Raw genomic sequence first — 9,983 nt, 5'->3', positions numbered from 1 at the left:
AGCCACTTTCTGTCTGCACAAAGAAGTGACCGCATGATGTAAAATGCGCCCACGTGGTTTTTTTGTTGATCTTGCATCACTCGAAGCAGCTAAAGATCATCGGAAAAAATCTAAAACTAACAAAAMAWWKTTTTTTAAATCCCACTCAGAGCTGAGTTTGATCACGTGACTCCTGTCTCGGCCACTCACTGTTCACAAGTAGCAGCGTTTGAAGAAGGTGAGCRTTTGAGTGTTGGGCAACAGCGCCTCCTGCTGGAATTCTACCAGCCCTTCCCACTGCTGATGTATCTGCACAGCAGGGCCAAACAGCTATGGTAATGCAGGATGTTCAGTGATGCAGAAGAGACTCAGTAGAAGAAAAGTAATTTTTCAACAATGAAAAGCTGAGAATAAAGACATCTGTCATTTCAAATATCAAATGACCCAACGAAAAAGTTCAATTGGTTTGCTGTATGTTCAGATGTATTCAGGATGATATGATACAACAAAAGGTGAGGTCACGCAAATGCAATGTTGTCATATGTTCTGACTCCAAGTGCCTAAAAGGTGACAGAATCATTAAAACACTTATTTTTGCTGTTAAATAATTGTCAAGGAAAATTGTGAGCCAAAAATATATCAGAATTAAAGCATTTTTTGAATGAAATGAAACAAATAAAACATCTAAAAATGATATTCCGATGTAAATTGAAGTCAAAATGCATAAATAAATAGCTAATGACATAAAAAAAGCACAATTTGCTTGAAACGGCCTCTCTCCAAATATCACGCTAATGGTAAATAATCAAACACAGTATGAAAAAGCATATCAGCTTGAAATATGAGACGATCCACCTGTTTAATTCTATTCTAGTATTTAAAGTAATATCCTTAAAACCCATAAACGAATGGTCAAAGTAAGCGCTGCCTAATTTTCTCTAGCTTCTATTTTGCGCCTGTCCCCCGTTGCAGAGTCCATTTTGCCGCATTGCAGTAAGGCTGTAAATACTTTCGCAGCTGCCTGTCAGGCTGCAGTGAAATACTGTCTTTGTTCAGTTGGCCTCGTCTCCAAGCAGCTGAAAACAGCCCTGAGAACTGGACTTCTTATGTTGGACTGTGCAAATGTGGAATATATTAACAAAGGGCTCCTCTTATGTGTCCAACATAGCACAGGATTCGAGAATTGTGGTAGCGTGAGGGTTACAGCGGACTAGTTTGTAGTTTTTATTGACTCCCAAGCATAAAAATGCATTCAGATTTGACACATATGGGAATGAAATAAGCAGCATGCATGYGTAGTAAAAAGGCAACTGGGGAAATGTTCAGTTAAAGAATACAATCTAGGTTAATAGATAGACCAGTCGGAAATCCGAGCAACATTTCAGCACATTGTAAACAAGCTGCTTGATAAAAAAAAAAATGTTAATTGTTTATTAGTCAAACTTTTTGTTTTTCTTTCAGGATGCATTAACAGTAAATGATTTCAATCCGTTAGCTTTGAACATCTCTGCAGCTAAACAACAATCCCAATACATTTTAGCACACGTCGCATCACACGAAATCACCTAAGTGGCATTACCTCACTGCTAATTTACATGACTAATGAAACAGGAAGCTGTCAGGCAGCGCACGTGCACAGGCGCGCCACACACGTGAAAATCTTACCTGCATTCTGCAGAAAATCCGCTTTTATTCTTTCATCTTTGCCAAAGCAGCGCATTTTGAGCAAAGCCCCGATGAGCTGTTGCTGCTTCTCTGCAAATGGACGAAGGGATAAAGCAGGAGCTGTTTTCGTGCCGCTCATCTCGGGAGCTCGAAGTGTGCGCACACACAAAAAAAAATGCGCCTATCAGATCAGACGCTTTTATAAAACGAACGGTCAGAGATTTTAAACGAGGGGGGAAAAAACAAAAAAGGCGTCTGACTCGTTTTGGTTTTAACGCCGTATGGACGCAGAATGCAGTGAGGGGGTAAAAGTCGCCTGGGAAATCAGGAAAAGGGCCATGAAGACGTTTGCCTCTCACACATGACCAGTGGCATCCAATGACAGGCGATGGAGGCGCATAAAAATGCTCTATTGCCGAGTTGTAAATTGTCCTCTCACAAAAAAGGAATTTGGACTGCAGCAATTCTCCCCAGCTCTGCGCATAATGAAAAAGCCCTTCAATGTCCTCCATGCACAAAGCTTTCCTCACTCGTTTTGTACGCAGACATTACATTTTATACTATACAGCGAGATGCGGGGCCTAATTCTTTTTCCTTTTATTTTTTTAACACAAAATGCAAAACAAACAACAACAAAAAAATAGTAAAATAATAATAAGTCATAATTAAATTCTTCGGGAGATCATTTACTTGTTCATTCAATATCGCAGTTTCTATCTTAAACTATCACCTATAAAAAGTCTAAGCCATAAATTTAGTAAACATTTTGGGTCAGATGGAGAATAAAAGAGGCAGACAACACATTTTTAGCTGAAACCTCCCCCCAAAACGAGTAGACCTACAAAATATATTATTTTAATTTGCACCTATTCCTAAAAAACAAAACAAAACAAACAAAAACAAAGCACAAACGACAGCTCTCATTTATAAAGTTTAGGAACATTTCCTTTGGCCTTTTTGACGGGAAAAAAATCAAATCGGCCTTTGCGCATTTTGCGCATTGCCCTCTTTGCAGCTTTTCCAAAAAAGAAAAAAAAAAGAGTCAACATCTGATTCCGTGTGAATATTCTCACACTGCTGACCCTTGAGATTTGCTGGCTAAATAGTAAGGCAACCACAGTTTCATGCTTGTGAGCATTCCTAGCCAGCTGCAAAAAAAAAAGGGAGGAATTTCCTTCATTTCATTCCCGTTCAGCTTGGTGGCAGCCGGAGTCAGCTCTGTGGGATTTATTGTCAGACTGTAGCTCTGGTTTCCTGCATGTGTTTTCAGCAGTGCTTTCTTGTGGACGTGGAAACTTGTGTGAATTTAGATTTCTGTTCCATGATCCATGAATGGGGGACGGGGGGGGGAGAAGGATTAACGTTTAATATTTGTCACTTATTGCTCCTATGCTGAAGTCGTCTGACGTCTGAAAGCCGCCATGTTGCAGCGGATTCCACTGGTCTCCAGTAGATCCTATTATGCAGCAAAACCAAATAGACACGAGGGCTGATGTGTTACAGGAACTTGGTTCAGATTTATCTAAAAAAAAAACAGAGTAGATCTCAATGGAAATGAGACATAAACAAGCCTCTTGATTTTTGTTTTCTGTACGTTTGCCTGCGTTTGGGAGAAACGACATAATTTTTTTTTTCCAAAGGTTTAAAACCTCATTGACCGAACAATGTGCTCGAAATAAATGAAGAAAACGCATTTTCCACATTTTTCCACAACTGCATATTATCCTCAGAGTTCTGATGCTGTGGAGTTTTATCGGCTGAATGCGAGGATGCTTTTCATTTAATTATTTCAAAGAAATGGGCTTCCTCCCCCTTCCATTCAGCTGAAGTGGGGGGTGGGTGTTTGGTGGATGGATTTAATTGCACRGCTCCAACACTACTGGACACCTAAGGCTAATAAAAATGTTACAACCAGATCAGGGCTTTTTTTTTTCCCCTCCCCCCTTCTGTTCTTTCTCTACTTTCCATCTCAGTTGAGTTGGAGAATGTACAAAAATCATCATCCTGACGAACTTTCTGCAATAATTTTTTTCAGTGATTTTGCCTCATACTCGAATTGCTTTGGTTCATCTTAGTTGACTCGGTTTGAACAGACTGGAGACTCGCACAAAGCTGCAGTGCACAGCGAAATCGTGTAATTATGATCAAATATTGATATGTCTGGCATAAATATTAAAATATTCCAGTAGAATTTATCGATATTTCACAATTTTGCCTTAGCAGTAACTTATCATTATTTTTATTTATTTATTTATTTATTAATGTATTTTTTTTTCGTCAATATGATAACTACAGGGCTGGGACAAGACACAAGCGAACTGAGCTGCAGGGTTAGTTGGCCGGACAGAACTGATGTAATTATGAAAAAAGAAGCTGTCATGTAAGCAGATGGAAACTGTTGTCAGAAAAGGTCCACGCAAGGACTAGGTTTGCAAATTAGCCTGTGGTTGTAAAACGTACGTATAAAACAATAGCTGATATGTTTTTAACATGTAATTTAGTTTGCTGTGTTGTCTTTGATTAAACAAACTTGAGTTCAACCAATAGAACAACGTATTTTGTTGCCAAACTGTTGCTTCTTATCCTGAACTTTCCTAATAAGTGTAAGCACCTAAAAAGCAGAAGGAAATGCAAAATGATCTGAATTTATTAAGTGGAATTACTACTTTTATTTGCTTTACTCATTTCTAAAAGTAATCTATGTATTTTTTGCCACTTTTAATGTCAATATAGCTTTTGAAAATTTGAGTAAAATTCTTACTGATTTGTGTAAAATCAGTAAGAATTCACAGATTTTTTTTTTTTTGGTGGATTATACACTGATGTATAATTCACTAGTGTTTGTCGATTATACACTGGTGTTTGTGTATAAATCACAAACACCAGTAAGAAGGAAGCATCAGTTGACCTGCAATGTCTGAGGGTAGCAAGGCCTAAATATAATGTTTTTTTGTTTGTTTGTTTGTTTGTTTGTTTGTTTGCTTTTTTCTGGGCCCCATATCCTTTTATACAGGCTTTTGATAGCTAAGTGTTTAATTTAATTTAATTTAATTTAATTTAATTTAATTTAATTTAATTTAATTTAATTTAATTTAATTTAATTTAATTTAATTTAATTTAATTTTAAAAATATATATTTTATTTTATTTTTATTTCATGCTTGCCACTCACAATCCTTCCAGGACTGAAAAAAGACATGGGAGAAGATTAAAATCGATATGGATCACAAACTAATGTCATGAGAACATTATAAACATAAAAAGCCAAGAACAACAAACTTAGTGAAATGAAAACTAGTGAAATGAAAACTAGCGCTTCGTTTATTGAATTCCGACCTACATATTTTCTAGTGTCACCTCTGAGATGCAGTGAACTCTTTAGATGCAGGATTTTTTTTTCCTTCGCATTTTACACAAAGTGGGTGTGTATCCTTTCGCAGTGCGTTTCTGTATTATGTCGTTGTGTTATTTTCACCCTCTTTGCGCTTCAGAAACTTGCTTCAGGCTTTGCTCTTTTTTCTGAGTCGACTTCTATTCAATCGAAATGAAATATAACGAATCAAATATAATTTACTCAAATAGGCTGGAAACGAGGCTATAGATGAGCAAAGGCAGTTTAACTAAGCGAAATTATGCAGATTTGACCGACAAAACCGAACTGAAATACAAACATCAAGTTTTCTTCTTATAGAACAATATTTCAGTTGTTGTTCGTAATCCTCTTAGAGAGAAAATAGCGTCCAAACTAGCTTAAATTGTGCTTTATAACGAAAATGCAAGTATGTCTATTTCCATTTATTCAACTATTTCTCGTGTATTGCATTACAATTACGATCGGAACATTATGAATTCAATCGATTTAACTTGAGATGATTTGGAGCAGTTGATCAATCGTAAAGTGTCTTGAAATGTCGTGTAGCCTATTACTGTCCTGTGGTGACTAAATTAACTGAAATGAATTTGAAGCAACAACAACAACAACAAAAAACATACGCTGTGCACTTACTAAAACATTCATAAATATACTAACAGCGCATTTTATAGGTGTGGGTTTTGAGCATTTCTTGTTCTAAAGCACAAATGTTGGCTTGCTTCCATTAATAGAATTAATAGCTTCAATAAACAGCGTCTTCCACACGTGCATTTCCAGTGGCTAATGCTTAGCCTCTTGGCCTCCTTCCAGCCTGGTCACAAAAACGTGTGTGAATATTTTGAACCCACGGCTGCAGCAGCACTGCAGACTGAAATAGCTGACCCTGCTGTCATGATCGGCGCAGGCACATGACACCAAGTCTCTCTCTCTCTCTCTCTCACTCTCTGTCTCTCTCTCCCTGTGTTGACTCGGAAACTGGGACACTGAGAAAAATTCCTGCAACACTACATAATGCACTCCGATTTGAATGCTTGCGTTATATTCCTGCTGGCCTGTCTCAGCAGCCAGCCAGCGGGTTACACAACAAAGCAAACCAGACCAGTGTTTCCTCCCACAGCTTCGATTGTTTGCTTTACAGCCTGCACCAACTGAGACAAGTGATATCTCTCCAGCACATGCTGGAATATGGAACTGATGTTTTATTGTGAGCTAAAAGGGTGTAATTATAATCATGTGGCCGACATTTCAAAGGATTTTTTTTTTCCCCCAGTCATGACAGTCGCCTTAAAATCTCCATTAGAGGCGGTGCGCTCATCACACGGACACCTAGAAAACATCAAGCCTGCAGACTAAGAGCCAAAGAATCAATTCAGCATGTCTTCTGGTTGTTCTAATATTTGTCATAGTCTTGTGCTTTAGCGGCGCCGTCTGCTCTTTGTGTTTGGACACTTGGAACATCGGAGACACTCATGACTGTTAGTCTCAAAAGGAATCAAAGCTCTACAGTATTTGTGTAGAGTTTTTGTCCATGTAAATATTATAAATTGACTTCCATTTACAGGTCGTGGTGTTTTTAGGCATTTGGTATTTTTATGTTATTTTACCAGAGAGTTGTCTTAATATTGTTGGAGGGGTGTTTTTATTGTCTGAGAGGATGGTTGCCTGGTGATTTCTTTTCCAAACAAATCCAACCAAAGGTTAGCAAATTAGGAAAAAAAATAACTGAACTGAGTTGAAGTTGATGCAATGTAATCCTCGAAGTTCTGTTTTTTTTTTTTTAGTAGTAGTTCCACCAAGGAGAGGGACATGGGGTKGATTATGGGCAATTTAATGACCACCCCTTTAAACTTTCACACACCGTGCAGGGTCAGGCTCTTCATTCCACTTCGGTAGTAGTTATGATACAATGTTGTCTTATGTTATTTTATTTTAAGACTAGAGAGGTTAAAGGTTCAACATCCATTAGTTAGTTAGCTGGTTAGTTAGTCACTTCACACCTTGGTTAAACAGTTTGGAKAATTAAATMATTTCAAAATAAGGGACTCTTAAATTTAGCATGCTTTTAACATGTTCATTCAGTTAATTTTTGTAGGATATCCACACAAAAAAATCGACTTAAAGTACGTTAAGAAGGGTAGTGAGGAGACTAGGGGTTTTTGTGTCCACCTATGGGGTTTGTGTATATATATATTTTTCCTACTCGTTTTTATTGGACCTATTTTTCAAGTTATGCGTCAGGATCATATCGGAATAAAACTTCTCACTTAGGTTTTGGTTTTCATGTCCAACCACAAGACTACCGGCGGCCAGCATGTGGTTAGCCCTTTCTTAGCATTCAGTAGTCATTTTTGTTTTGCTTTTTTAATTGAAATAAATGTAGCTGTCATTCTTTTAAGCTAGCGTTATTCATGGTATTGAATTTTTTTTCTMGACCACKTCAACGACAAAGAGTGAGGAGTTTGGTTTCTACATTCATTTTATATTAAGAATTTGATTTTGTTTAACCCTGGATAGAAACCTCTTTCAGGGAAACTTGTATTCATTTATTGCAAACAACTTTTGTTGTTTTAACAGTAGAATTGCTTCACTTACAACCAGATCTGAGTCAAGACTGTGCAAGTATGGGGGCGTTATCACACCTCCACTAATAACCTCCATATCTACAGGAAGCTTGTAGTTATTGTCACTACTTTTGAAGATTAGGTCATTGTAAGTGGGGGAGCATTTACCRAAGTTAATATGCTTTTAAACCATAAATCTGTTTAGAAAAACAAAGAAATGACAGAAAACATGTTGCATGATCTAGATAAGATCAAAGCTGAACATCAAGGGTAGGGCTGCATAATTCATTCAGAAAATATTTCATCTGTAAACTTGATCTGTGAGATTATTTTTAGTGCTCGRATGGGTTTTGTAGGTTTCGAGCCTCATATGGTTTTATGGTTCATTTAAGCCCTGGGTCATCCCTGCTTATAAAAAATGTTGTAGTTTTTTTTTTTTTTGTTATTGTTGTTGTCTATGTTGTTTCTCCAAGTTGGCATGATTTATTTACACTGAGGCGCTGAAGATCTAGGAAGTATCCAGGACACACACTAATCTGCAATRATTTAAATTACAGTAATATTAACATCATAGAAATACACAACCAGCTCTTCATCTTGAAATAAAACAGACTGCTGTTCCTAACCGGAATATTTTGGATTAATTATTATTCTTTCATCTTTATCTAAACCAAGCACAATTTTATGTAGTAAGAGAAACGTAATAGCAACCATGATGATAAAATATAGCAGTTTGTATACTCTTTTTTTCATGCATAAATAACTCTGAATTACTGCTATTCAATTTGACAGTAACATTTTCTTTTCTAACTTTGACTTGAAAATCAAAATACATGAGCCAGTGGTACCCAATAATAAATAAATAAATAGTATTGTTAAAAAAGTATTGTATCAAACTTGGTTGAAGATCTAAGTATTTTTCTTCTGCTCCAACAACAAAACACTTTTTGCTTCTGCAGGAAAACGTGTAATTGGGTTTAATTGAGACATTTTTTTTTATTCTTTGTTGAAATATAAATCTGCGAAATTAAAAAGAACTCCCTGCTACCCCTGCTGACTTCAGTAAACTGTTCTTTCACGACAATTAAAACTGCCTTCTCCATTGTGCAACTGTGTGACATTCTCCATCAACAAGGAGGGCGGGAGGTCTGGATTCTGTTAAAAGATTTCCAAACCAAGTGCTTTCATTTAATAAAAAAATTAAAAACACAATAAACGTATAAAACGAAGATATTAAGTGTCCAGCTTTAAAAACGTGCGCAAACCTGCATCTGAATGGACATCTATGCCATGTAAATCACTGGACGCATGTAGGACACTGGATATTTCATTAGTTGCTCCTCAGAATTCAATTGCACTTAAAGACCAACATCGCCCTCTAGCGGTCTTGTTTTTCTTCTTAAAAGTGCCTCCCTCARAAGAAGATGAATGATTACATTTGAAACTATATGTTTCAGCSCTCAGCTTTAGTTGAAGTTAACCTATAAGCATGCCAGTCAGCTTGAGAACCAAAATTCACAATTGAAATAAATAAAAAAACTAAACAAAGCATGATGACGACGGAGTGGCACCTGGCGTGGCTCACACATCTTAGACCAAAATAGGAGTCATCAGATTGAGGAGTCGCAACGCGCTCCGTGCAGTCAAAGTGAAGTTTTTCCCATCGGTTTGAAGTGCAGTTGATGAATAAACCTGACCATTAAGCTAGGGGGGTGGGGGGTGTTGGGGGGTGATTTCCTCTAAAACAATTCATCGTCCAGACACCCCTGGTGGAAAAGAAAAGAAAAGAGTGTCTATGCTTTCTGTTTGTCAGCAAGACGCGCAAAAAGCCAAAAGAGGAGCTTGATGGGGGTTTTCAAAAACCGAGCGCAATTACTGAGCAGGCCCCATAAACTAATTTAGGCCAGACGTCTGGCCAGTTCTATAGCTTTATTGGACCGAGCTTCTTCCTGCTTTAAAGCAATTCCTGGTGCAAGTTGGACAATAAATTAGAAATCCGTCGAAAACACCCTCGCCCGATCATAAACACTTTATTACTCATATAAAAGTCMCCTTTAAAARTGTTTAATTTTAGAAAAATATGTGATTCTTATCTCGTGGTGTTATTTGTCAAAAATGCAATGAAGGATATTTTTGATGGGGGGAAAAAAATCGAATCACTAACATAAGAATCATGTTTTGTTTTTTTTATTATTGATGTAAATTATAAATATGGAATAAGCCTTTGGGGAATATATCGCATCCTTTTAGTTAAAGAAGCTGTACACATACACACACACCTTTTTTCTGTAAACATTGTTTATAACAGATCACATTCCCATTCGTGTGTGTGTGTGTGTGTGTGTGTGTGTGTGTGTGTGTGTGTGTGTGTGTGTGTGTGTGTGTGTGTGTGTGTGTGTGTGTGTG

Source organism: Poecilia reticulata, linkage group LG2 (genome assembly GCF_000633615.1).
Source record: "Poecilia reticulata strain Guanapo linkage group LG2, Guppy_female_1.0+MT, whole genome shotgun sequence".
In the NCBI taxonomy this organism is placed as follows: Eukaryota; Metazoa; Chordata; class Actinopteri; order Cyprinodontiformes; family Poeciliidae; genus Poecilia; species Poecilia reticulata.
This window is presented reverse-complemented; position numbering follows the sequence as displayed.